Source organism: Tamandua tetradactyla, chromosome 6 (genome assembly GCF_023851605.1).
Source record: "Tamandua tetradactyla isolate mTamTet1 chromosome 6, mTamTet1.pri, whole genome shotgun sequence".
Lineage (NCBI taxonomy): Eukaryota > Metazoa > Chordata > Mammalia > Pilosa > Myrmecophagidae > Tamandua > Tamandua tetradactyla.
Genome location: NC_135332.1, coordinates 80,929,716 through 80,957,633, shown reverse-complemented (window position 1 = coordinate 80,957,633; position 27,918 = coordinate 80,929,716). Strand labels below are relative to the sequence as shown.

The following is a 27,918-nucleotide window of genomic DNA, read 5'->3' as shown; positions in this document are numbered from 1 at the left end:
GCCTAAGCGGACACTGCCTAAGATGTAGTAGAGTTATGTCCAACTGCAATCTTACTGTGACTTTCTGCCCATCTTTAGCTCACCTTGAGGAGTTTTTTTTTTTATGGACCTACTTCATCAAGAAATTGTTGCTGGATAGTGGTGAGTGCCTGGATCTTTTCATGTAGTCTGTTAAGTCTGAGATTCCTGTTTGGAGTTGGAACTTGTAAACTCATTTTGCCTGGTGACAGAGAGAGACTTTCAAAGAAATTTGTAAATCAGTTGACCTTTTCTAATTTAGTATTTTTGCAGCTGTGGGAAGGATCAGTCATTAGCAACTTCAGTCATGACCATAAGAGGGACTGATTCATTTGAAGTGTAATTAAGTCTCATATCTACCAAATAATTTACTAATTTCTTATTTACTTGGAGTAAGACCTAAGGTTTTTTGTCAGTGATCAGGATGATTTCCTGACTGGTAGTAAGTGCCCCAGGTTCCATCACTTCAGGTCACTGTCCTGCTCTCAGCTCTAGGCACTAGATTGCTGGAGTCCCTTTTTTTTTTTTTTTTTTAAAGGAAAGACAGAGAGAAGGAAGGAAGGATAGAAGGAAGGAAGGGAAACATCTTTAAACATTTTCTTGTTTTATTGTATTCTGTTTCTCCGTTTTTGTTACATGGGCTGGGGCTGGGAATCGAACCGAGGTCCTCCGGCATAGCAGGCAAGCACTTTGCCCGCTGAGCCACCGCGGCCCGCCCTGCTGGAGTCCCTTTTATCTCCCTTTGCATCAAGCTGGGATGTTCCTGTTTCCGATGCCCCTCCTTCTTGTGGTATGCACACTGGAGGTCAAATGGTTTCCTTGGGGCCACAGGGGTATTACTTTTCATAGACACCTTTTGCTGCTGAGAAGTTTTACTCTTGACAGCTCCTAAGATTAGCACTTAAACTTAGAGTTATATTCAATCACTTTCTTTCTGTCCTTTTCTTGAGGTGCATCACAATTATTGAACACAATTTCCACTCATGCTGAGCTCAGCAACCCAAGTTCACCCTCAACTTTCTGCACTTTCTAATGAATATTGAGGGCATTCTGACAAATAAAGGACTGATTTAGCCTGTTCTCATTATGAGGCCTTTTATGCTTACATTATGGCAAGCTTTGAATAAATGCCTTCAAAACATTGATTGATTTTCATCTGGCTTTTGGACAATATCTTTTACTTTACTTAGGTTATTTTGTTAAGACACTCTATTTACTAATCCCATTGTTATGTCTGTTTAATAGTGATCAAATTATGTCCTGGCAATTTATTTAGTTGAGTTCCAAAAGGTATTTGTATATAAACCCAATTATGATTAAATGTTGTAAAAATCAAGTTAAACAAGTTTTCCATTTTCCTGGGATCCCTTGATAAGTGAAAATCAAGTTTTGCCAGTTGTATACATCTGATGTAGAGAAATGGTTATGCACATGCATATATCCTCCAGGTTGTCTCTGGTCATCTATTCCAGCTGGCAATTTTTGGAGAGGCATTTGTCCCTCATTTGCTTTCCAGAGGTACAGATACCCAATCTAAAAAGCATGTCACTCTGGATATGAATGGGAGACCATTTCAGGGGAGTTTGTAGGCATCAGACTCTTGTCTTCAGTCTTCTGACAAGATGCTGGAAGGAAAGAAAAAGAAGGGAGTGGTGAGGTGTGGGCTCTGGTGAGAAGGGAAAGGAGAGTGCAAGAATTACAGACCCTAGGGCTTTGGAAGCTATAAGCCAGGGCCTAGAAATCTTGGCCACTAATTTCTCCTCCTGTAGTTCAAAAACCTCGATAACCTATGGGATGAGAATCTTCACCAGCTCTTTTCTAACTGAGAGGTTGGTGCCTTCCTTTATTTCCTCTTGAGCCAAAAGTTCAGTAACTCTCAAAATCAGGCTAAGACTTGGTTGGTGGGTAAAATGACATGCCTGGAACATTTTCTCTGCAGCTTTTCATTCTGAACTACAACAATAAAGCACTGCACATACAGAATTTCATCTCATTCGTTCATTCTCCTACAAAATACATCTAGAAACAAAGCAAGGTTATGTTCTAGTGATATCTGGCTTGGCCTCTTCTAGGCCATCCTCTAATTCATAATGGGGCCAAATTACTTCACATAAACTTTTCATGCTTTTCTTTGTCATGGACTCATATACAAATTGTTCCCAATACTTAAGAATGCAATTTAAGTGATTATCCTCATTATTTTCCTTGGATTTCTCACTCATATTATTTCCTTTTAACACTCACTAGGTAATGTTTGAGAGAAAGCAGGGGTGACAAACTCAAACTCATAACTAACAAAGCAAAAACCAAAGCCAAACATAGGTAACCAAATCTCAAATGGCTTTTATGTGTCACTGGGCACCCAAATAACCAAATCCAAATGTGGGCACCAAATTTAACAACATCCTTTAATGCCAGGGGCTTCTCTCTTTCCAAAACAAAATTTTCAAGTGTGGTTTCCAGTTACTGCCTTGGGAGGAGTTTATATGTCATTGAATAAGAAACCAAATCAAGAATACAAGACCTGCAAACTTACTTACCAAACCTGGTTTCCTCTGCAGCCAACCACTATTGGGGTCCTAACACCTTGGGCAGGAAACTCTATAATCCACTCAATGGAAAAAGTTCCTTCAATGGTCAAAGATCTAAGACTTGCAAATGTCTTACCTCAAGGGGTCAAAGAATCCCCCAAGCAGCACTTTGTGCAGACATTGAGCCGCTTGTTCTGTGCCAAATTGTAGTTGGGGCTTTCCTCAAATCTGAGTTTGTTGCTTACTGAGCTAAATGTACAGACACACAGAAGGCTGAGCAGGGAAAAGAGGTTTATTTATGCTGGCAGGAAGGCAAGGGAGAGTTTCCCAAATCAACCTCCTCATACTGATTTTTCTATTGGCTTTTATCTATGCTAGACAGATAATCATCTTGGGTAATAGGTAACAGAGGTCTGGAACTTCAATAGTTTTTTTTTTCCCCAGTTATTCACTACTTCCATTAGGATTTACATCTTCTGTGACACCTGAGGTATGATGTCTCCAAGCCTGGAGTGACAGATAAATCTCATAAATATCTGGGTGCAGACTTTACATTGATTTATTGTTACTGTGTGAGACTAACAGCTCACACTCACAGTTTGCTTTCAATTTTATGATCACATTTCTTTTTGCATGGCCAGGCACTAGGAATCAAATCCAGGTCTCCAGCATGACAGGTGAGCATTGTACCACTGAGCCACCATTGCACTACCCCAATTTTATGATTGTATTTTAAAATATACTATTACAATAGCACATTATCAAACATACAAAATGGTTATTAACCAAAAATAAATGTACCTTTCCTTTACCAGAGTCTCTCAGTGCTCCTTACAATAGGTAATCACTGTTTTTGTAAGTTAAGATTCTTCAATAAATTATCTTTGCAAATATAAGAATATTTACATACAGTACATTCATGTGATTTATGCTTTTGTGTGCATGAGTTTGTACTTTACTGCTCAGTATCTTGATATATTTTCAATACAAGTTCATATTGATCTCACACATTCTAAACTATCTTCATTATACATATCTTAATTTCCCAGCTGAGACCACAAATATAATAAAAAGATTGGCTTAAAAATAGACTCAAGTTTCAGAGGCTAGAAGGCTTTCTTCCTCCAAGAGTCAGTATCTTCTAGCTGGCCAGCAATCCTTGGGGTTCCTTAGCTTTTCCCTGTTGATAGCTGGAAAATATGGCTACTCTGGCTAAGCTTAGCAATCTACTCTTTTTATTTGACCCAGAAGGACTTTAAACAGACTTTCTCTGTTTATGGAACTATGATAATACACTGGCATCAGGAAAACACTGTAGACTTCTAGAAAGATGGTAGATTGGAATGGGTCAAGTTTACCCCTACCACAACCAGGAGAGCTAAAGAAGGCACAGAAAAAAGACAGGAAGAGTGATTTCAGGATATAAATAACCTGTGGCAGTCTTCTAAACCAAATATGGAGGCCCTGGTTGAAAAAGCATTATCGGGGTGCAGAGAAATGGGGACCCACCAGCTAGTGCAAATAGCCAAGCATGGCGATTTCCAGATGGAGGCCCAGAGACCTCAGGAAGGCATGGCAGAGAGAAGGAAGTAAGCCAAGCTGCATTCCTCAAACATAACCTTCATACATGCAGTCCCTGCCCTGTGACCCATTATCCCCCCCCACCACATTCCCCCAATCCCATCAAAGCACCCTTGCCCTGACCCCCTCCCTGTGTGTCCCTGCCCCAAATCCCCACCCTACACATGTGAACAAGCCTTTCTCAACCTGGCCGACCTCTTCCATGTAGAACTGCCCTGCCCTCCTGAGACCACATACCTGCATCCAACCCCTCAAACCCACTGGCCCCTCCCTGCTCCCTGTAGGCAGTCCCCTGTGTATCCAGGTTGCAGGTACTCATGCTCATATCTGGACCACTCCTGCATCCAGGCCACAGAGTCATGCAACTCCATGTGCAACCCCCATGCTGGGTATATGCACACATCAGCCTCCAGTCCCCCAGATGTGTACATGCACACTTGTCCACAGATGCCACACACCCTCAGCTCTGGGCTAGGGGTGACTTGTGCAGCCAGGCCATAACCACAGCCAGCCCATGTAGGCACAATTCCACCCCTCTGCCCCAAATATATATGGAAGGGAAAGAGATACTGAATAACTGAAAACATCCTAAAAAAAGAAGAATGAAGCTGAAAGTTAAACAATTCCTGATTTTAAACATATTATAAAGCTAATTTATACTTAAAATATTATAATATTTTAAGCATATTATAAAGTGGTCAAAACAGCATGGCAGTGATACAAAGATAGAATTATTGGCCAGTGGAATTGAATCAAGCGCACAGAAATAAACCACCAAATCTCTAATAAACTGGTCTTTGTCAAGGCTCCCAAATTCAGTGAACTAGGACAAAATTGTTTTTTCAATCAATGGGCTTGTGAGAACTGGATCTCAATAGGCAGAAGAATGAAAGAAGAGAATTAGATTAGTGAATGATGGTGTAAACACATGCTTGAACTTGGTGCTGCTACAAAATGAATGAAATTGTGAGACATGCAATGATAGTGAATGAATCTGTGGAACATTGGTGGAGAAAAATAAGCCAGAAACAAAACAGCAAATATTACATGATCTCACTCAGAAAATATCTGTAAGAAAGCTGAGGCCTAGATTTTAAACTCTTACAGCAGTCACATTTAGATTGGAGTGGTAATTGGTATTTCTGGATTTTGAGGGGCTGTTTTACATGTGTATAACCTGGTACTTAGATATAAGAATGAAGTGATCAGATTGGGATTATGGTAATTCAGAATACATGGGTAAGGAAGACATTGCATGTGTTTTAGAACTTCACCTACTCTTTGAGGCCAAAGGGAGAAAGTTTTATTTTGTCTGGAACCTAAATTTTCTCTAGCACATAATTTAACTTAACCTGTCTGGATTGATCATTTGAACAATCCAAACACAGGAAACTCAGAATAAGAATGAGAGCCTTTAATTCTGCATAGCTTAATGTAATGCTTGGATATATCCTTGAGTATATTTAGCAGGTAATCCAAAAGTATTGTCGAAGTCCCTTGAGGGATCAGAGAAAAATTATGGAAGTATTAAACTTTACCACCAGGGAAACTCTGGATGCTGTGCCAAACATTGGGGACACCAAAATTAATAGGCCAAGCTCTTGATATTGAGGCTCGTTCTTGTGAAACGTATGTATGTAGTGGAGATGCTTAGCCAATCTATAGCTATGCCTAAAAGTCACCTCTGATGGACTGCTTTTCATTTTTTATATTTTTAAATCTTTATTAATAAAACCAATCAACATACAACATGAACATTCTTTTTTTTCATCACATAGTTGCATATTCATCATCATGATCTTTTCTTAGAACATTTGCATCAATTCAGAAAAAGAAATAAAAAGAAAACAGAAAAAAATTCATATATACTATACCCCTAACCCCTCCCTTTCACTGATCACTGGCATTTCAGTCTCCTAAATTTATTTTAACATGTGTTCACCTATTATTTATTTATTTTTAATCCATATATTTTACTCATCTTTCCATAATGTAGATAAAAGAAGCATCAGACACAATGTTCTCACAATCACACAGTCACATTGTGAAAGCTATATCATTATACAATCATCTTCAAGAAACATGGCTACTGGAACACAGCTCTACATTTTCAGGCATTTCCCTCCAGCCTCTCAGTTACAACTTAACTAAAAAAGTGATATCTATTTAATGCATAAGAATAACTTCCAGGATAACTTCTCAACTCTGTTTGGAATCTCTCAGCCATTGACACTTTATTTTGTTTCATTTCTCTCTTCCCCCTTTTGGTTGAGAAGGTTTTCTCAATCCCTTAGTGCTGAGTCCCAGCTTATTCTAGGATTTCTGTCCCACCTTGCCAGGAAGGTCCACACCCCTGGTAATCAGGGCCCACGTAGAGAGGGGGAGGGCAGTGAGTTTGCTTGTGTTGGCTGAGAGAGAGGCCACATCTGAGCAACAAAAGAGGTTCTCTTGGGGGCCTCTTAGGCCTAATTTTAAGTAGGCTTAGCTTATCCTTTGTGGGTTTAAGTGTCATATGAACCAACCCCAAGATTGGGGGCTCAGCCTATTGCTTTAGTTGTCCCCACTACTTGTGAGAATATAAAAAATTCTCCACTTGGGGAAGTTGAGTCTTCCCCTTTCTCACCATTCTCCCATGGGGACTTTGCAATACTTTTTTTTTTACCTTTTATCTTTCCTATTATTTATTTTTTATCCAATTTTATTTACTCATTTGTTGGTGGACCTCTTTTGTTGCTCAGATGTGGCAAGATGCACCCAAATGGGTGGTGACATGTTATTATCTAATCCAGCTAGCAACCACTCTTGATTAAATCACATCTCTAAGGATATGATATGATTACAGTTTCAAACATACAGTATTGAATAGGGATTATTCTGCCTTTACAAAATGGGATTTTTGTTAAAACATGACTTCTAGGGAACATACATCCTTTCAAACCAGCTCAGGTTGTAACATTTTTACTTTCATTATTATTATGTTTTTATTTAGGAACCAGGCAACAGAAGTTACTCTTCCCTTAGCAGCAGAAAACTGTTGTTGGGACTTGCTGATTCTTTTTTGTTTGTTTGTTTTCTTTTTCTTTTTTTCACTTTGAGCTTTCAAAATGCATTTTGATGTTAAAAGTGTTTGTTTTCTTTTTTGCACGGGCAGACACCGGGAATCCAACCCAGGTCTCCAGTATGGCAGGAGTGAACTCTACCTGCTGAGCCACCATGGCCCTCCCTGTTTCCTTTTATTTTTAATGAGTGATTCTTAGTAAATAAATCTACATAAGTTTAGTTGTAAATTACAGATCCACTGAAGTAATCATGTTTGATTTAGCATTACATTGAGTAATATTTTCTTACATTGAGATATTAAAAGTCAGATTCAATTTAGATTAAGCATGAAAAAATTACAAATTAAAACTTAAGAGTATTTAAAAACAAATGTGTTTAACATTACAAAATCAGGAATCTTTTTTGACATGATGTGAAAATTGCAGTACTTTAAAAAATATTTTCAAGCAGATAACTTAGGGAAAATGATGTAATTCTATACATGCTAACTTCTGAGACAGAAGAATGCTACAAAATTTAGGACCCAAATACACAGAAAAGCAAGAGATACACCTAGTTAAATGTGAAAACATTGAATTATACTTATCAGTCTATCATATTGCTTTCTCAGTAATTAGGTTTTATAAGCACAAGATCTTAGAATAAGTGTTTCATCATATTTGGCACTCTTCTGGGAGCAATAAAACCAAAATTCTAAGAAAGAAGCAAAATATTTATAAAGCCTTCCTTACTTTTAGAAATTTCCAGAGTAAATGCAGAGAGCTAGGTTTAAAACCTGAAACACAGAATAGTGTGACAGCGGGCATAAATAACTTGCTTTAAACCAAACAGGACTAATTTCACTGCTCCAGTCCTGTTACTGCAAATTCATTTAACATCAGCAAAGCCAATTCCAACAGAGCTGATGCTAGAAAGTTTCAGACATTAATCCCTTTATGAAGTCAACATGGAAAGTCACAGTCATGGTGATGTTTATAAAAAAATTTTGTGTTTGCCAGGCCATACTGCTGTTTCATTTTTTAAGAAAAATAAAGCTTAGCTATGAAGTTTCTGTGAAATTTGGTCAGGACTGTCTTGTGTTCATTTTTCTATTTAAAAGCAGAAATTAAAAGAAAAAGGTTCCAAGGCATTTTGTTATTCCACGTTTTAAATTACTTTTCATAGGTAACATAGAATTCATGTAGTTTTGAGTCAATAAAAGACATATGTAACTTTATTCTCCAGGTGAAAAATGAGTTTATAATATGATTTAGAGAAATAGAAAATATTGTTAAGTAGCTTTATCAAAGTGATTGCATTTTATATCATCAAACATGTTTTTCTATAATGGTGATATACAATATTTCATCCATTAATTTTCTTTGGGTGGATACCTAAGTCATGACTATGCTTTTAAAAGCTTGAATATTCATGCTATATGCTTATAAAATGGACAGTCTTCCTTGTATCAATCTTTTCCTTAAGTCAGATAATTCAGAATGAATATTTATTATATCCAGACATCATAGGAGATAATATAAGAAGATTTAGTCCAATTGTACATCATCTGATATATATCTGAATAGATTTGAGTATGGATGTGTGATGGTTTTAAAATGGCACTTCACTAATATTTAGAAATTCCTGTCATCAAGAAGTGGGGGTCTCTGTTTCCTCCCTTAAAATCTGGACAGATTTATGATGGCTTCATTCATGAATATGGTGCAAGTGACACTATCTGCCTCCTGAAGTTAGAGCAAAAGAAGCCCTGTAGTTTCTACCTTTGAAAGACCAGCTATAAGCACATTAAATCTCTGGTACCTTAACTCCTGCAATTGTGTCACCATGAACGGATGAGCTGATACTACAAGGAAATTCCACAAGCTGAGGCTTCAACCAAGAGCTGCAGCTAAGCCTTACTTTAGAGTCACTGCAGTCGAATCACTAGATCCATGAATGGAGAAGCCTCCTGGTGCTTCCATACCGCAGTCTATCTAGTCAACTCCAGGTAAAATAAACGAGAGGCAAGCCATCCAATTTCCTGACCAACAAGCCTTTGAGCATAATAAAAAGATTTTCATTTTATGGTTTTAAATTTGGGATTGTTTGTTATTCAGCAATAGATAACCAGAACAACATATGTTTTTTGTAAGTTTCAAAATTGAAACATCAAATACTAATTTAATATAATAAAGTTATAAACCCCCAAATTTCTCCAAATTACATTTTGAAGAAAAAGAAAGGATTGGAAAGTAAAATGTATTTCCATTGATTTATAATCCTAATGTAGAGCACATTTTATAATGCAGACACTTTTTTGAAATGGTTTTTAAATTTTGATCTGAAGTCTTCAATTCAGGAACAGAGAAACAAAATCAAACAAAATAACAACAACTCCAAAAGGAACCAATAAATCACTGCAGTAGAAATTCACATAAAAATGGAAATATGTAGAATGTTTTATAGTAAATAAAAAGGTTGTTTCATTTAAATGTGATCAAATTGAAAATAATGAATTTTATTAATTTAAATATGAATCACATTTATTTCTTTCAGTGACAATATTTTAAATATTCCTTGGAGGTAGAGCTTAAGATAACATGTTGAAGGTTCATATTGCATTCCCTCAAGAAGATATGTATATATATATTATTAAAAAATAGAAACAGTAGCAATATACATGGTTTCGTGAGCATAGAATTGAAATAGGTTGGGTGATTTTGGCCTCTCAGGATGTGATGCTGAATCTGGAACCTGAAATATTAAAAGAAACAAGCAATGCAAAATTCTTGGGAAGAAAATTTCAGGTAGAGGCACCTATGGAGCACTGAAGTTCTTCCCCAAGAAAAAAATAATTTTGTTCCATAATGGAAGGAGAATTTAACAGCAAACATTAGTGAGATAATGCATATCACATATTTTTCACAGTGTCTCATGCATTAATCTAAAAGAAATAAGTATGCTTATTTTTACTAAAAATGTATGCTTCAAAGGCTGACAGGCAGTGTTCATAATGACATTAATATTCCTAAGGAATCCATTCTGGCCATTTAGAACATTGACTGGGAATTGTTTGTAATGACTGATTTCACATGCAAGGTAAAATACACACAGAGGTTCTGAAAAAAAAACCATTTTAAAACCATTTTAAAACCATCACACATACATACTCAATCATAGTCTATAATTTACTTAAAAAAAAGTAAATTATAGACTATAATATACCACTCTATAACTTACTTAATAGAACACAAGTATCTTCCAAAGGACAGGAAGCTATATAGCAATACATTTGTAAAGGCCATAATGGCTGCTCCCTAGGACACTTTTTAATCAGTACTAATTGAGAAGGAAGTTTACCACTGAGAAAAGGCTATATTTTACATGAAAGAAAATAATCAACTCTATGAATTAATTTCTGTTCACTAGAAAGCAGTACATGTGTAAGGCTTTCACATAAACTTCTTTAAAAGACATGTAAGATTGTCAATGTCTTTATTTTAAAGTCCATATACAATTTTACCAAAGCCCTGGAACTGAAAATATAATCAACAAATTTTAGAATGATTATAAAGGATTCTATGTTATTCTTTTTTTAGAAAAGCTACAAAAATCAACCATATGTAAATCATTAGAAAGATAATATAACCATTTCGTTAAATTATGTTACATCACAAAACCTTTTGGAAGATAAAACTCAGTCAAGAAAATATTTTTGAGATAAAACTACAATGGCATGTGGCAATTTTGTATGTATGTTCACTTTCAACATTCTTACTGTTATCCAACTGTGTCTCCAGCAATGATCAAATAGCTTGTATTTTACTAAATTTCTTAGAATTGACGTTACCGATAACCAGTACTTCTTGTTCTCCTGTAATTAACAAATCGAGTCAAACTGATTGATCCCTCCACTTATCCCTCAGTCTTCTCTGTTTCATGCTATCATCAATGTGCAGTACCCTCAATCTCATATCTTGATAATGACATCTTCTGCTTTCTGCTTACAATCTTTTGTTCTCTAATAATTCTTGTCAAATTAGTCTTCATAAAATCATTTTCCACAGAACTTATTGATATCAAATCAAATTGTATCCAAAAGTTCTGCCATCCAGCCACTTTTATAGTCTATATCCTAAATAATCTGCTGTTTTCAAATATGAATTCTAGTTTAGGTAATGAGTTTTCTTATTTATTCATTTTCAACATGTGTTACAAAAAAGAAAAGGAGGTAAATGTTCATCTCTTTTCTTAGGGGAAGACTACAATCCATGCTACTTGTTTCTTCTTAGATCCCTCATGCACACATGGACATGTCTCCTAAATACACAAACCGAACTTTCGATCTGCCTATGGCTTTCAATCTACTTCTTATTCAAATACTTTATTTAATTGAGTGTGAAAAAATATATAGGACTCTAAGTGCTAAGAAACAACTATGATTAAATATATTCCTTACTTGGTTTTATTGAAGTTGCTAGAACGCAATATACCACAAATGGGTAGACTTTTTCAATCAGGATTTATTTACAAATTTACAGTTCTAAGGCCATTAAAATGTCCAAATTTAAGGCATCAAGAGGACCTTCTTGGATAAAAGGCTGCTGGCATTCGGGATTCCTCTGTCAGATGGGAAGTCACATGGCCAAGTTTGCAAACAATCCAAACAAAAGATTCTACCCATATAGGTCTGCTTCCACAAGAATGGATTGAAACAACATAGCTTTTCTGGGGTACATAACAGGGTCAAACAAGCACGTTCCTCCTCTAACAATGGTCTCTGTGCCATGGTGTATATAATTTTCCTGATCATTTATCTAAGCCAGCTCTAGGAAATGTGACCAGGCTGGCAAATAAAATTATTTGAGGCACCTGAAAGATCATATCTTTTGTTCTCATCTCTTCAGTGCAGAAATTCTATCTCCTTCATTTTACTGACCCACTGGATGCTGTCCTGGATTTCTAAGTGTTGATACCTCTCTAATGATCAGCTTTCCCTATTCTTGATTTTGATATTGGTTAATGCCTTGGATGACCAACCAATCAAGCTCCATATCCATAAAACACAAACTCCCAAGTGTTATGCATTTCTTCTAGAACTTATATTTCCCACAATTCAAATAAATTTCCCTGGGAGTATTTCCTAACTTCTCCCATTTAGAAAAGCTGGAGTATTAGTTGCTGGGGAAAATGAAATGGAAAAATTAATAATGTAAGAAGAATTAATGCAGGAAAAATACATTTACTTATTTGAAGTGCTCACTATGAGTCTCATACTGTTTCTAATGCTTGGGAGACAGTAGTAAACAAAACAGAAAAATAGTCTTTATTCTCCAGGATCTCACATTTTAGAAAGTGAAGGCAGGTACAAACCACAAAACTAAGAAAAAATAATAAAAGGCATACCATGATGATAAGAGATGAAGAGAATGAAAGTATAAAGGGGGGAAAACACTAGTCATGTATATGTGGAAATTTTTGAGAAATTGGAGATTGAAAGCCTCATGAGAATGTGAATTTTTTAGTAAAGAGCTGTAAGCAAAATATCCTAAAAATTGAATATACCAGGTGCGCTCAAGAAGCAATGAGGAAGAGGAGGGGTAGCTACAGTTGAAAGGACAGGAGAGCAAATATAGAATGTGTTGATAGGAGCTGCATCCTGCAAATTTACATAGTACTTTTGGTTTCTGGTTCTGTGCATGATATATAAAAAAGGAAATTTTAAAGAAAAATGACATTATTCTACTTATGAGTTGTATGTAAAAATTCTGATGGCTGTTTTTGGAAGAATCAGAGAAGCTAAGTTAAGCAGTTATTGTAATAATGTAGACACCTGTTCTTGCTTTTTTGACCAGGATAAGAACAGAGTGAAAGTGATCAAATTCTAGATGTATTTTATATGACATTGCATGATGATTTGCTGTGGCCTGGATACCAAGAATGAAAGAAAGAGAGGAGTCAGAGATGATACCAAGACTTTTGCCTAACCAACTGGAATGATATTGTTGGCATTAATTGAAACAAGGTAACTATAGGAGGAGCCAGTTTTGGAAATTGGAAAAGCAGTTTTTCTAGGTGAAATGTACTAGGCATCTGAGCAGGCATTTAGATAAACAATTTGGAATTTGGGAGAGGAGTTTGCCCTGAAGATGTAGTTGAGAAACGGCATCTGGATAGTATTAAAGGTGCATGTTGGTCAAAATCAACCGAGAGGTAAGTGTAAACAAGAGAGAGATTTGGACAAGCATTGAACCCTGATAGTTAAAAATTGAGTAATGAGAAGAAATCAGAAAAATACACTGAGATGGAGTTTCCAAAAAAAAGGAGGAAAATGAAATGATTATGGTATCCTGTAAGCCAGATAAAAAATGTTCAGGAAGCATCAGGTAATCCACCGTGAAAACCAAACAGAGGGAAGATTGAGAATCTACTTCTAGGTTCAGCAACAGGGAGGTCATTGGTGACTGCATCAAAAGCAGTTGAGGAAGAGTCCTGAGGGAGAGACTGAATTGGAGTAAAAGCAAATATAGATGCTTTTTAAAAGCAGTTTTATTTGCATACCATATGATTCATTCAAAATATAATCAATGGATTTTATTGAAATCACGAAATTGGGAAATCATCACCAAAATCAATTTTAGAACATTCTCATTACTCTGAAAAGAAAAGCCCCATAACCCTTAGCAGTCACCTCTCAATCCCTTTATCCTTCCCCAGCCCTACATGATTACTAATCTAATTGTCTCTATAAATTTATTTATATTGACATTTTATATATGTTCTATAATTGGAATCATACAATATGTAGTGTTTTGTGTCTGGTTTCTTTCACTTAGTATAATGGTTTTTAAAAAATTTGTTTTTAAAAATGTGTTATTTGTTTTTAATTAAAGAAGTTGTAGTTTTATTGAAAAGTCATGAAAACATACAATATTCTCATATACTCCCCTATTGTTGATACTTTGTATTAGTATGGTAGCTTTGTTACAATTTAGGAAAGAATAGTGAAATATCAGTAGCGATGTTCCATAGTTTATGCTATGCTTATTTTTCCCATTTATCATCTTATTATTAACACCTTGTAATAGTGTTTCACATATGTTATAATTCATGAAAGGACATTCATATATTTGTAATATTAGCCACCCATAGTCCACAAAAGGGTTCACTGTGTTGTACAATCCCATGTTTTATTGTCTAACTTTCCTTCTGGTAATAAACATGACCCAAACATCTCCTTTTCAATCACATTGACAAACATAATTCAGAAGATGTTAATTATACTCACATAAGGTGCTAACATCACCACCACCCATTTCTAAACCTTTACAATCAACCTAACTAAAAATTCTGTACAAATTAAACTCCCCATTTTCTATCCCCTTTCTGCCCCAGTAACTGATTTTCTAAATGTTAACTCTATGAGCTTGCTTATTACAATTACTTCATATTAGCAAGATCATGCAATATTTGTCCACTTATATTACATAACATAATATTCTGAAGGTTCAATCCTTGCTGTCATGTGCATCAAGATTTCATTCCTTCACACAGCTAACTAAAATTCCATTGTATGTATATACCACATTTTCTTTGTCCATTCATAGGTTGTGAACATTTAGGTTGCTTCCGTGTTTGGGCAATTGTGAATAAAGCCACTATGAACATTATTGTGCAACTGTTTGAGTCCCTGCTATCATTTTCTTTGGGTAGATACATAGTAGGATTGCCAGATGGTATGGGAATTCTTTATTTACCTTCTTGAGAAACTGCCAAACTCTCTTCTACAGCAACTGCACCATTTTGCCTTCCTGCCAGTAATGAATTTCTCCACATCCTCCCCAACATTTGTAGTTTTCTGTCTTCTAATAGTGCCCTTCTAGTAGGTATAAAGTGTTACCTCATTGTGGTTTTTGATTTGTAATTTCCTGATAGCTAGTGATACTGAGCATCTTTTCTTGTGTTTTATAGCTGTTTATACTACCTAATTAGAAAATGTTTATTCAAATGTTTTACCCAGTTTTGAATTGGGTTATTTGCTTTAATTGTTGAGTTGTAGGAATAGTTTACATATTTTAGATATTAAACCCTTATCAGATATGTGGTTTCCAAACATTTTCTCCCATGGAAGATGTTGCCTTTTCCCTTTTTGACAAAGTCCAAAAGTTTTTAATGGTAAGGAGTTCTGGTTTATCTATTTTTTCTTGTCTTGTTTGTTCTTTGTGTGAAAAGTCCAAGAAACCATTGCCTAACACAAGATCTTGAAGATGCGTCCCCCATTTTCTTCTAGGAGTTTTATGATCCTGGTTCTGATACTTTGGTATTTTATCCAATTTTATTTATTTTTGTGTAAAGTGTATCATAGGGGTTGTCTTTCATTCTTTTGCATATAGATATCCAGATATCCCAGCACCAATTGTTGAAAAGACTATTCTGTCCCAGTTGAATGGACATCACAGTCTTTTCAAATATTAATTGATTATAGATATGAGGGTGTATTTCTGAACTGTCAATTTTATTCCATTAGTCAATATATCAATCTTTATGCTAGTATTATGCTACTTTTATCACTGTAGCTTTGTAATATGCTCTAAAGTGTGAGTCCTCCAAATTTATTTTTGTTTTCCAAGATGTTTTTGGCTATTAAGGGCCACTTATCCTTCAAAATAAATGTGATAATTGTCTCTTCCTTTTTTGCAAATAGGCTTTTGGAATTTAAAGGAATTCAGTTGAATCTGTTATTCAGTTTTGGTAGAATTGACATTTTAATGATGATTAGTTTTACAATCCATGAACACAGAATGTTCTTCCATTTATTTGTGTCTTCTTTGATTTCTTTCAGTGACATTTTGTTATTTTCAGTATATATGTTCTTTATATCCTTTATAAAATTTATTACAACATATTTGGTTCATTTACTTGTTCTTGCTAATGAGTTTTTTTCTGGATTTCTCCTCAGCTTGCATATTAATGATATATAGAAACACTACTCATTTGTGCAAGTTGATTTTGTATCCTGCCACTTTGCTGAAATTTTTATTAGCTTTAATACCCTTTGTAGATTTTTCAGGACTTTCTATATACAGGATCATGTCATCTGCAAATAGTGGAATTTTGCTTCTTCCTTTTCAATTTGGATGATTTTTATTACTGTTTCTTGCCTGCTCTGTCTGGAACTATTAGCACAATATTGAATAACAGAGGTTATCCTTGTTTTGTGTCTGATCTTTGAAGGAAAGCTTTCAGATTTTGACCATTCAGTATGATGTTAGCAGTGTTTGATATTTTTATTTATTTACATATATTCCATTTATCATGTTGATGAAGTTTTCTTCTTTCCTATATTACAAAATATTTTTATCAGGAGATGATGCTGGATTTTGTCAAATGACTTTTCTGCATCAATCAAATGATTATGTGTTTTTTTCTGTTTTGATGTATTAATGTGCTGTATTACATAAGTTGATTTTCTTATGTTGGACCACCCTTTCATAACTAGAATAAAATCCATTTGCTCATATTGTACAACCTTTTTTTAAATATGTTGTTGTAAATTTGCAAGTATTTTGTTGAAGATTCTAACATTTATGTTCATTAGAGAAATTGGTCTGTAATTATCTTTTTTCTTGTAGTATTTTTATCTGGCTTTGGTATTAGGGTAATGTTAGCTTCATAGAATGAGTTAGGTAGAGTTCTTCCTGTTTCAAATTTTTTGAACAGTTTGAGCAGGATTGGGATTGATCCTTTTTTGAAATAATGGAAGAATTAACTGGTGAATCCAACTGGTCCTGGGCTTTTCTTTCTTGGAAAGTTTTTGATGACTGATTCAATCTCTTTACTTATAATTGGTCTATTGGGAGGTCTTCTAGTTCTTTTAGAATCACTGTAGGTTGTTTGTGTGTTTCTAAGAATTTGTCCATTTCATCTTAGATGTCTTATTTATTGGCATACAGTTGTTCATAGTTTCCTCTTACTATCCCCTTTATTTCTGAGAGGTCTTTAGTGATGTCCCTGCTCTCATTTCTTTTTTTTTTTTTTTTCTTCTTTGGGTGCATGGTCTGGGAATCAACCCAGGTCTCCTGCATGAAAGGCTGGCATTCTAACCAATGAACTACGCTTGTACTCTCCTCCTCTCACTTCTTTCTTTTTTTGCATTTGCATCTTTTCTCTTATTTCCTTGTCAGTCTAACTAAGGTTTTATCAATTTTATTAGTCTTCTCTAAGAACCAAATTTTGGTTTTGGTAATTTTCACTATTATTTTTCATTCTCAATTTATTTCTCCTCTAATATTTGTTGTTTCTTTCCTTCTGCTTGCTTGTGATGAGTTGGATCTTCCTTTTCTAGTTCTTATAGTTGTGCAGTTAGGTCTTTTATTTTAATTCTTCCTTCTTTTTTAATGTAGATATTTAGGGCTCTACATATTTCCATCGTAGCACTGACTTCACTGTGTCCCACATATTTTTATATGTTCTGTTCTTATTTTCATTCACATCAAGATATTTACTGATTCCTCTTCCAATCTATTTTTCCCACTGATTGTGTAAGTGCGTGTTGTTTTATTTCATATATTTATGAACTTTCCAGGTCTCTGCCTGTTATTGATTTTCAGCTTCATTCAATTATGACCAGAGAAAGTGATTTTTATGATTTCAAACATTCTATATTTATTGAGTTTTTTGTGTTACTCAGCATGTGGTCTATACTGGAGAACGATCCATGAGTACTTGAGAAGAATTTATACTGTGCAGCTTTGGAGTGCATTGTTCTAAATGCTAGAAGGTCTAATTCTAAACCCTAGAAGGTCTGGGTCTAGTTCATTCATTCATATTATTCAAGTTCTCTGTTTCCTTATTAAACTTCTGTTTAGATATTCAATCTGTTGATGAAAGTGATGTATCAAAGTTTCCAACTCTATTTGTAGAAACTTCTATTTTCCCCTCAGTTTTGAAAGTGTTTGATTCATGTACTTTGGGCACCATTGTTACTTTCATAAATATAATTGTTATTTCTTCAGAGTGGATTGCCCCTTTCATTAATATATAGTGCACATCTATACATCTCTCTCTTGCCTAGGGTTTTTTTGTTTGTTCTATCACATGAGCAGGCACCAGGAAGTGAACCCAGGTCTCTGGCATGGTAGGTGAGAACTCTGCCACTGAGCCACCATGGTGTGCCCTTGCCTAGGGTTTTATTGTTGAATGGCTTTTTGTTAAAGTTCTTCTTTGACACTTGGTTCAACTTAGCCTAGACCTTTTGAACTGCCCACATTTGACTGTTCAGATATTTTCAGCTCTCCTTCATCTGATTCTTGTCCTGGATATGTGGGACAACTTGTGAGATTGCATTTTCACCATCAGAGCAAATGTTCCTTTCCTTTGTTCCTTCTCTGGCAATCTTGATCTCTTGTATTTGTATTTGTTTTGCACATTTGGTTTTATTTTATTAGCATTTCTTTCATTTCCTCTAGCTGCTTTGGCCTGGAGGGAAAATTCTGGTTGTATGGTAACCCTGAATAGGAATTCCCCAAGTTAGTATTTCCCAGTCAAATCAAAATACCATGGGCCCATGAAGTGGGTACAAACTAGCTCCAAGTAGCCTTGGTGAGAAGGTCAAGAAAGACATCAAATGACTTTTTTATGAGTCCCCAAAGCTGAGCCTTCCTTAGCCTACTCAGCAGGCAGCACCCTTCAGAAAACTATAACCCCCTGCCTTAAGGAGGCTCTTTGCTCTTAAATCTCCACTGCCTCTGCCTCTGTTGGGGTGGGCTTAAAGCAATGGTCATTACCATCTCTGTTCCAGAGTTGGCTGAAACAGCAGCTCAGAGTTGGAACCCATTGATCCCAATTTCCCAGTGTTCAGGTATTCTTTACCTCCCACCCCCATTCCTGGGGTTAAGGATATCCACATCCCTCTCAATCCACCACCAGCAATGAACCAGACCCCAACATGACTTGCCTCAAGAGTCAGGGATTTGTATCTGCAAACAATACAGAGTGAATCATTCAGAAGTTTTTACTGCAGTTTCTCAGCTTCTTCACCCCAGTTTTCCCTGGATGCTGTACAATGTTCACCTGGCCTCTGGAGCCCCAGAACAGTTGTTTCAGAGAAATCTTGCCTGTCTACTAGCCGTTTTAGAAAAGGATGAAGTCCTGAATTTTCTACCCTGCCATCTTCCCCATAAATTCTGTATAGATGCCTTTCGTTTCAAATTATTTTCCTGTATTGTCAAAGAGAGAAATATGGGCAGTGCAATTGTTTCTCATATATTTCTTTGTTTTATTTTAAAATAGAAAAATAGTCCAAAAAAGATGAAAAATAGATGGTGAAAGATTGGTGAGAGGATTGCAAAAGCATGCAGGTAAATAGACAAGAGGAGATGGAACCTAGTGTAAATATGCCATTTGCACAATAAGCACGCAGTTATTGGAAAGAAGATGGGTACGTGGTCATAAATGAGCATAGGAGCATTGATGTAGTGGGGGCTTGTGTCACTTCTTTTCTGACTGCTTCTATTTTCCAAATGAAGAAAAACATCTGGTCTTCAGCTGGGAAAGAATATAAAGGAGGAGGTTGTGAAGTTTTAAGGAAAAAAGAATAATATGAAGTATTTGTCTGGGAGAATAGAAAAGAGGCTGGACTAATGAGGAGTAATGTGATTATAAGGCAGCATTAAGGGCTTACATGGGGTTAGCGATCATGAATATGGAGTGATGTCAGCCTGGATGGTTGGTGTTTAGCTCCAACCACATTCAACATCTTTCACACAATGTTGTTTGGGAATAGCTATAAAGTTGGATTTAACCATGATGGCAAATTAACCAAGAAAGTATCAAAAAGAGATGGAGAGGCAAAGGAACAAAGGCAAATGCAAGTTAGTCATACCATACTGATTGTTTATGAGATTGAAATAGAAGAAAGGAAAAGGACACTTCTGGAGTGAAGGCTCCCCAAAAGTTTAGAGAGGAGGAGGTTTAAAATCTTGAGGTAATTAAAACAGCCCCCACTACATCAATGCTCCTATGCTCATTTATGACCACGTACCCATCTTCTTTCCAATAACTGCGTGCTTATTGTGCAAATGGCATATTTACACTAGGTTCCATCTCCTCTTGTCTATTTACCTGCATGCTTTTGCAATCCTCTCACCAATCTTTCACCATCTATTTTTCATCTTTTCTGGACTATTTTTCTATTTTAAAATAAAACAAAGAAATATATGAGAAACAATTGCACTGCCCATATTTCTCTCTTTGACAATACAGGAAAATAATTTGAAACGAAAGGCATCTATACAGAATTTATGGGGAACTAGGTGTTAAAGAGCATTTGCTGGAAGCAAAATATGGTGTTAGAGAGGATGATGTTTGAAATTGTGATTATGGGAGAAGTCATCATCATTAGTTATGAGAAGGCTAAGCGAATGATCAATGAATTCAGTCACTGTATAGGAGAAGAAGAAGCTCATTAGCAAATAATTGTTTTGTTTTAGATATTTATAATAGATATTGGAGAAACACATTACTAACAAATAGGAGATGATTTAAGAAGTTATCATAAACATATTCTATTGAATATTATTAAAACAATATGAATGATGGTGCGCATATGTATTTGTTGATTTGGAAAATTATCATAAATTGACTAATAAAGACAATTTCTTATAATTTCAGATTCTTATTTTTCCTCCAACTGGAAGGAAATTCTTCTTATGTAGAACTTCTTTGGCATTCAACCTTCTTTACTATGACATAAAGAAGACTTTATTTATGACTAAATATCTAAATATCTTCTTATCTTTTCTACTTGGTTGTAGGCAGCTTTACTTCAAAACACATCTCTAAATCAATTGATTTATCTACAAAATACAAAATTTGATGCTCAATGTCACTTATTCTGAAAAATAGATAAATTTCTTCATATTGTCCCACTACTTCCTGTTGTATGAAAAATAATTCTTAAAATGATTCAAAGGTTAATGATAAACACAATTATTTTCATTTCTTCCCCCATCAACTGAAGCTGACTTCTCTTACTTTTATGAACCAGCTCTGTTTAATTTTGTATTTGCTCAAAAGGTAAAATTCAGTTGATATTTTATTTTCAGATAAAATAAAGTATAAAATTCATATACTTTATTCCAATGTATAAGTAAATTCTTTAACTATATTTAGAGCTAAACTGATCCAAAGTCAGTGAAAACCCTTAAATAAAAGTGTGTAATTAAAGTAACGTTGACAAAGATGTATTTGTATTTCTTCACATGTGATCAAATGCCACTGTTTAATCTTGATTAATAAATATATGACAAAGCAACAAAATATATATTTTTTCAACTCATAACAAAGTATTAGATCCTGAAAGTAGGATTTATGGGGATTCATGGAAATCAATTTCTTTAAAAGGCTTTTTTAAGGACATAAACAAGCATTGTTGTTACCCAGGGCAAAATTAAACATAAAAACATATTGCTTCTGAGCAGGACAAAATCAGTTCTTGCAGTGAACAATATTGCAGAGTCACAGCATGAGCCTTGAATTCTATTTCAGGGAAGTGAGAGAGAGAGAGAGGAAAGCATGTTAATAATAAGCTTCTGTCCATTACCAGGGAAATCTTAATATTCTGGCTTGGATATGTAAGCTGAAGTAAGAAAACTACATCTTGCTACATATATTTTGAAAGTTAATTGGAATCATGTTTCCAACATTATCTCTTAAAGCATTCATTTTATTTTAGAATAAAACAGTCACTATGATTAAGCTCTTGGACTATTTTTTCATCTCCCTTTGTTAAATTGGCAAAAAAAAAAATTCTGTTGTTTTTCATTTTTTTAATCATAGAGCAAGAAGAAACATTTATTTTTAAAATGTTTCTGCAACCCATATTTTGGGTGGTTGATAGTTTCATGGCACAGAATAGTAATGAATTTTAGTAATATCATGTAATCTTTTGCCATTCACTTTCTCCTTGAGTGTTATATGCCTGTAATATCTTCCTTCCCTTCCCTGTCTGGTTTTACTGTAATGCTCTAACTCAGAATAAGGGTCCATGTTAGCAGCTTCTCCTAAAACAAGCAGAAATGATACCATATGGCTGAACTGTTGTGTGAGCAATTTGGACTACCCATCAACCCCTGGATGTTCTACCCTGGAGTACTGAGTGATCCAACCAACATAATCAGTCCTAGGTCTGAAAACCAGCTTACTTTGCAATATGTGATTTTTACTTTGCTGCACATTTTGTTATTGTGTCACTTGGATAGCTTCAATATTTTCTTTTTTTTTCCCCACTAGCTCCTTAAACGCAGCCTTTTCTGCTCCCAGATAATGAAAAAAAAGCAAAGAAATAGCAATATCCAGAAAACACAGCTGAGTACACGTAATCATCATGAAACCTCACACTGTGATATATCATCTCTGATGCTGTAGAGCAGATGTACTATATTTAGTTTTAATATCTTGGAAACAGCATGAATTCAAAATTGTGCAGTCATCAGTCCCCACAGAAAACGATTTCATTTTCCATAATTTCTTCTTTTCATAGCTACCATGGATATAGTCTCTCTCTCTTTTTTTAATCTCACATGCTCCTTTTGGTCTGACTTTCGACAGATGCTGGAAAGTTTCCACTGAAACCTTTCTGAAATTCTAGATTCATCTGTTATTTGTCTTTCCATGAAGTTATTTCATTTAAAACTTTAAAATGCACAGCTTCAAAATTATTTTACACATCTGCACACAAGAAATCATTTCTACACAAGATTTTATCTGGGGCTTTCTCTATGGAGTTACCATTCAGATTTTAAGCTGCCCCTCCTATGCTGGGGTATTTGATAAGTGATTCTACTTGATGTCACTAAGATTTCTATGTTAATCATTATTAACTACCTTAGCACCAACTGTCAGGGAGAACCGATTCTCTGTGGTTTACCTGATCTTGAGCTTGTTTAGAAAAGTGCATGGCACGACCCGAGCAGACGTTTTGGATTTGTTAGGTCACTGTGGCTTGTGTCCACCTCTTTTATTCATGAACAAAATTTACCAACCAAACTGTAGGGAACTGTTTAATACCACTTTTCCTCACTTAATCTATCCAATATAACATCATCTTAATGTTATTACTTCCCACAAAGAACATATTTCCAAATAAAATCACATTCTGAGCTTCTGGGTAGATCTGCATTTTTTTAGGGGGCAGGAGGGTACACTATTCAACCCAGTACAAGTATCAAAAAGTTTAAATCTCTATAACATAAAAGAATTAAGGGCAGACCATGGTGGCTCAACAGGCAGAATTTTCGCTTGCCATGCTGGAGGCCCAGTTTGATTACTGGTGCCCGCACATGAAAAGAAAAATCTGTAAGATGGAAAGGAGATTGTGAGAGCTGAAAGCAAAAGGAAAGAGAACACAATACCAGTTTGTCAAGTAAGCTTTAAAGCAACAGAGCATATTATTGTTGGAACAACAAATGAAATATAAACATATTCCTTAATTTTGCAAAATTTATGAAAAATAAAAGAAATAAAAAAATTATTAGGAAAATAACAGTAGGAGGTTTATGTAGTAGAAGTTAGCTACTTTATCATCCTTTATAATAGGAAATCAGTAAATAATACCTGAAATAAAATGCCTGAAATAAAAATATAAATTTTGGGGGGAATATAATTTGAGATAGGGACAAGTGGAGCACTTTTTTTTTTTCATATTGAGCTCTTTTCTTTTAGTCATCTCTCAGTCCCTCTCTATTCCCATACACCCCATATAGTTAACACTTTGCATTAGTACAATACTTTTCTAACAACTGATGAAAGATAATTGAAATATTACTATGAACTATAGACCATTGTGTACATTAGGTATATATTCCCATATACCACTGTATTAGCAACACCATTTATTAATGTTCTACATATATTATAATTTGTGAAAGAAGATGTTTATATGTGTCCTTTTAACCCCAGTCCACTACCCACAGAAGGGTTCACTCTGTTACACCATCTTCTAACTTTCATTCTAGTAACAACACATGACCTAAAACTCCCCTTTTCAACCACATTCATATACATAATTCAATGCTCTTAATTACCCTTACAATAATGTGCTACCATAACCACTATTCATTTACAAACCTTTACAATCAGCCTAAAAAAGTTTCAGTACAAATTAAACATCAGCTCCCCATTTCCTACCACTATCTGTACTTGGAAACCGATACTCTAGCATCTAACTCTATGAGTTAGGTTATTGTAGTTAGTCCATATCAGTGAGATCATACAATATTTTTCCTGTTGTGTAAGGTGCATTTCACTCAATATAATGTTCCCAAGATTCATCTATGTTTTCACATGTTTCAGGACTTCATTCCTTTTTACAGCTAAATATACTATTCTATGTATATACCACATTTTGCTTATCAATTCACGGGTTGATAAAGATAGGTTGTTTACATCTTTTGGCAATTGTGAATAATGCCATTAAGAACACGGAGGTGCAATTATCTGTTTGAATTCCTGCTTTCAATTCTTTTAGATACATAACTAGCAACAGGATTGATAGGTCATATGGTAATTCTAATTTTGCTTCCTGGGGAACTTTCAAACTGCCTTCTACAATGGTTGCACCATTTTAAATTGCCACCAGCAATGAATGAGTGTCCCTATTTCTCCACATCCTCCCCTACATTTGAAATTTTCTGTTTTTTTTAATAGGAGAAATTCTAGTGGACATGAAATATTCCATTGTTAAAGACAGAATTCTGTCTTTAACTTTGTTGTTTGATAATTCTGACTAGTAAAGTCAGAGTAGTCTAGTATGATTTATTATGTTTGGAGTATGTTGAACTTCTTGGACATGTGTTTTTATGTCTGTCATAAGAGTTGGTAAGTTTTTGGCTGTTATTTCCTCAAATAGTCTTTCTGCTCCTTTTCCCTTTTCTTCTTATTCTGGGACACCAGTGACATTTGTGTGCCTCATGCTCTAATGCAAATCCTTGAGACACTGCTTAATTTCTCTCCATTCTTTTCTCTGTCTATTCTTCTTACTGTATAATTTTGATTGGCCTGGACACTGAATCTTTCTTCTGCCTGTTCAAATCTGCTGTTGTAAGCTTCTACACTGAAAATATCTTGCTGTGGATCTCTTTTCCCAACTAGATCACAGTTTCTGTAGGCATCAGAAATGGAATCTTACTTACCTTTGTTTCCCAGTTCCTAATCATAGCAAGTACTCAATAATTGTTTGTTGAACAGAATCAAACTACTGTGGCTCCTCTGTGTGCTGAATGTTATTCCCTCACTTTTCTAGGTGGACTACAGAGAATGCAAAGTTTTGTACAACAACATACAGCTACAGACAGTTTCATTACATTTTCAACTGGCAGGTAGAAGCAGCTTCTGTATTCTTCTACCAATTTACCAATTAAATTTCACAGAAGTCTTTTGTACACTATGTATTTACCAAAGAAATATAAGTGAGGAAAACATCACCTGCAGCAAAAGTCTTCCCTCCAACCTGCAAAGATGAAGCCAGAGGTTTCACAACATTCTTATTCCAGGTCAGGTTCTGAGCTCAACTTAAACTGATTGCAGAATTAGCTGGACTGAGAATCGTTGAATCTTCAAAATGAAAGAGGTTGTTTAAAGTTAGTAACTATTTATATATGCAAAGAGGAAGTTAATTCAAGAAGAGAGAGTGGAGAGGGAGAAGACTAAAGAATTTCCATTTTCTCTGACCTACTCTGACATCTCAGGAAAGTTAATTTCTCTGTATTCAGATCTTATTTATTTAACAAACACTCACTAGAAGTTATTATGTCCTGGGTGCCAGTCTAAGCACTTTGAATCTCTGTAAGAATTCAGTGAAGTAGGCATTATTACCTTGAACAGTTATTGTCATTTAACTTGGCCAAATTTGGATGACCTGAAATCAAGGATATCATTATGCTTCATATAAAAACTATATCCCCAGTTCTCTTCTCTTCAAAATCATATTTTAATGAGATATATTTATTCCTATTCTGATGAGTTTGCCATTTAAAAGGTATAATGCAAACTAAGACATTGCAATCTGGGAGAAAGCTTTTCTCTGCAGGAATGCTACTTTCATTTTTTTTTAATAAACTAGAATTAATTTATGTAAGTAAGAGCAGGTACTTCCAAAAGAAAGCTCCTATTTCAATTCAGAAAATAATTCATCCCAGAAAAATACTCATTCCATTTCAGAGACAGGCCATGTAGAGATAAAGACATCAAATGGAATTTTCCAAATTGAGTACAAACACCAAATCTTTGACTGCTCTGTAACAGAGCAACTTGGTCAGTCAACACAGAAAAATGTCAAAAGTTACTGGTAATTCCTCTGAGAGTTTGAAAAATAAAGATTTTTTCAATGCTGATGCTACATTAGAAAGAACCTAAAAAATTATTATTCATACTACAATGTGGTTCCAGAAACATCTAATCAGTGCTCACAAGAACTCAAGAATTTGAAATGGTTCCCTAATGGCTTGGAAAAGTTAATGTGTTTCTTTAAGGGCCTGACTTAGCACCAGGGATTGGTTTTTATTTTTATTTTTGCAAAATTTCAACCATTTGTTTATTCAGATGAAGACTGTTGGAGAAGGTAAGCAGGGGATTGGTCAATAATCAACAAAGACACTTACAGATCAATTCAACTGAACAGAGGAATTTTATATTATTCTCTAACTTTAGATTAATATTGGATACAAAAAAAGATTCTGGAGAATGTTTCAAAATATTTACAATGTCAAGGCCTGATGTCATGATCTTTCTCCACAGAACCCACTGTTCTGAAAGACTTTCAGGCATGTGTGTGAGTCTCATGGATATCTTTATATGATGTCAGCAATCCCTTCTTTGCTATCTTCTCAGACAAAAGGAATATCTTCAGGTCCCGTTAATTAGTCAACATCTTATTTAAAACTCCAGGCTGTCTTTTCTTCACCATATCAATATCTACTCCCATAATAAGTTGTTCAGTAGCTCATCATTCTTGAAAAGCTCACCAACTGTATTATCATACTTTACACTATAAGATCTAAAAGAAATTGATGTGAAGAGGATTTCTGCTGAAAATCAGGTCATCCAACATCTTGAAACAAGGAGAAAATTACTTCTTTTATTTAAGAGGTTTCCTTCCCAGGGATGAGCCTGGCCCTAGCACTCGAGATCAACATGCCATCCTGACCAAAAGAGGGAAAAGAAGTGCAACAAATAAGGTATCAGTGGCTGAAAGAGTTCAAATAGAGTTCAGAGGCTCTGGAGGTCACTCTTATGCAAGCTTCAGTCAGACATTGCCACTTACTATAACTTGCAAAACCCCAACCAAAACCATTCCTTCCAATCCAAAAGAATACCTACAGTACTATATAAGATTCTACAAAGGTTCCATGCATTAGGGTAACTATGCAGAAACCTACAACCTCTAGATGGGTCTCTGGACCAGATAAGTCCTGAAATACAGAGGGGCCAGCCTCTCCAGAACCTCAACTAGGTCCACCCACCACCCCATATCATCAACAGCATCTTCCAACATGAAACAATTAGAATCCATAGCCCAAATACCCTAAAAAGTGGGAAAAAGATCAAAGGTGTTGGTGGAGTTACACAGAGAAGGTCAGGTTTAACAAATGAGTATGAGTGCTGAATCAGTATATTGATATTTATTTTTAGTCTCCAGTACCTTAGAGCAGCTAAAAGTAAAAATCTAAAATTGGAGAACTGTAACCCACAC

At 35.2% G+C, this 27,918-nt stretch overlaps 1 long non-coding RNA gene and 1 pseudogene across 2 annotated transcripts in view; one reads left to right on the top strand and one right to left on the bottom strand.

Annotated features, from left to right (window-relative positions):
* Nucleotides 1–76: 76 nt before the first annotated feature.
* On the top strand, nt 77–25,730 carry LOC143688465 (uncharacterized). The gene is made up of 3 exons (XR_013178097.1): nt 77–141; nt 13,025–13,194; nt 25,471–25,730. It is a non-coding gene; the product is annotated as an uncharacterized LOC143688465 (long non-coding RNA).
* The window catches only part of LOC143688463 (transcription termination factor 1, mitochondrial-like), a 28,344-nt pseudogene continuing 994 nt past the window's right edge, over nt 569–27,918 (bottom strand). The window contains exons 2-3 of the transcript XR_013178091.1: nt 25,653–27,319; nt 569–1,643 (exon numbers count right to left, since the gene is read on the bottom strand). The product of XR_013178091.1 is annotated as a transcription termination factor 1, mitochondrial-like (transcript). The remainder of the gene's footprint in view (nt 1,644–25,652; nt 27,320–27,918) is intronic.